The sequence below is a fragment of the Canis lupus genome, chromosome 1 (assembly GCF_011100685.1).
Source record: "Canis lupus familiaris isolate Mischka breed German Shepherd chromosome 1, alternate assembly UU_Cfam_GSD_1.0, whole genome shotgun sequence".
NCBI classification, from domain to species: Eukaryota; Metazoa; Chordata; class Mammalia; order Carnivora; family Canidae; genus Canis; species Canis lupus.
In genome coordinates, this window is record NC_049222.1 from 26,755,530 (window position 1) to 26,757,524 (window position 1,995).

General features: G+C 40.6%; 1 non-coding gene across 1 annotated transcript; it reads right to left on the reverse strand.

The window, feature by feature from the left end:
- Positions 1-430: 430 nt before the first annotated feature.
- Positions 431-537, reverse strand: LOC119869957. The gene has a single exon (XR_005354916.1). It is a non-coding gene; the product is annotated as a U6 spliceosomal RNA (small nuclear RNA).
- Positions 538-1,995: the final 1,458 nt, after the last annotated feature.

The following is a 1,995-nucleotide window of genomic DNA, read 5'->3' on the forward strand; positions in this document are numbered from 1 at the left end:
ATTCTGCTATTAAGGTATTTGTTAACTGCCTGCAAGCTGCTTAAGCCCTGTAACCACTTCATGCCTATAAAGAGTGTTAAGTATATTTTTAGTTCCTGTCTTCACTGAGCTTACATTCTAGAGGAAAGCATTAGAACTGCGTGTAATAATACATGTGAAATATTCTTTTCCAATTAACATTTAAGGCAGTGTCCATGAGTAGAAAGATGAAATGACAAAGATTCTCAGAACAGACTTCCTAGAGGCTTGGGCATTTTCTTTCTTTCTTTCTTTCTTTCTTTTCTTTTCTTTCTTTCTTTCTTTCTTTCTTTCTTTCTTTCTTTCTTTCTTTCTTTCTTTCTTTCTTTCTTTCTTTCTTTCTTTTTGTAGAAAAGAATATTTTATTGAAACAGTTTCTCAATTAACAATGGACCAAAGCACAATTTGACTCAAAAGTATGGAATGCTTCATGAATTTGCATGTCATCCTTGCGCAGGGACCATGCTAATCTTCTCTGTATCGTTCCAGTTTTAGTATATGTGCTGCTGAAGCAGGCACGGCATTTTGATTTTTGATGAAACCCAGCCACTTTAGAGTTTGTGCATGGATCTAATGCTTGAAGTTGTCCAAATAGTAGCAAGTAATGTCTGATGGAATTCACCAAGACCATTTCTCTTAATTAATACTACTGGATGTTTTCAAATAAGTATTATTATGTAGTAGGCTCTGCTCATTAGGCAAATACATAGGGAATTGTGAATGAAATCACAGGATAGGACATAGAGGAGGCTGTGAATCAGTGCAAAGGGAGAAGCCCTGAAATCACAATTTTCATCTCCATGCCACAAATGTCTATTGAACACCCAGTGTATGCCCAGGCTTTTTCCTAGTGCTAGGATCTCTTTGGGATCACCCCAAGTTTCAACTCAGTTCATAAGCAATGTCCCCTTAACTGAACTTTGCTGATGACTACTGAAGCCCTCTCCCCAACCCTGCCATGTCCTTGTGGGCTTCATGAAATTTGTCAGTCAGGGAAGACTTAGCCTGATGGCAATAGCAGTGGGATATTCCTTTAAACATAAAACAAGAAATGCAAATACTTCCTCTGCCTTATTTTACTTATTCTACATTCTACCCTATGTCTAGTCTTACATGGTCACTGCTACTGCTGAAAATGTAAAGGGAGTGAAAGACCTGATTATTGCCCTTGAGAGATCTGCATGTTGGGGGATTGATACATATATAGTAAGAACAACTACCTACCTTTGGGCAGTTTTGCATGAGAGTTTAGTTGAAGCCCACTTTCACCCATGAAAACCCTTTAAGGGAATCCATTGTTATTACAAATTCCAAAGTCTCTTAAGATCCTGGTTAAATGGTTCTCAAAATTCAGTGTCCAAAAAGAGTACCCAGGAATCTCATTAAAACACAGATTCCTGAGGCCCCAAATTCAGTGATTCTGATGTTTGGTGAGGTCTGGGAATACACGTTTAGCAAGCACTCCAGATGTCTTTGATGGAAATGGTCTGCCCCCTGCACCTTAGGAGACTATGAGACTCTCCCACCCTTTATATAAGGGAGGTTGTAAATTGAAGAATATAATTACCAAAGAACTACTTTTGCCTCCATAATTTTTCACTTAGAACCCAGTGGATTTCAGTCACGTATGTGGAAATCCTTTTGGGGCTCGTGACTTCCTCCTTGGAGTCCCAGACATGTAACTCCATTCAGAAAGTGGTTGACTTCAATATGTTCTTATCAGGCACATCAGAAAGCCACTCCAGGTCTCCAGCTATTGGTACTGCCTTGGATTTCCATGTTCTTTTCAAAGATAGGGCCCTGCTCTGTCTGTAGTTCAGAGCTCAGCTGTTCAAGAGGAAGACACAGGAGGCTAAAAGCTGCTTTTAGGTGTTTGAAACAAAGGGTGGCTTTGCAGCCCTCCCCCCCCCCCCCCCCCCCCCCCCCCCCCCCAGCAACAGTGAGCAGCACTAAGAACCCAGAGAATCAGTGATTCAT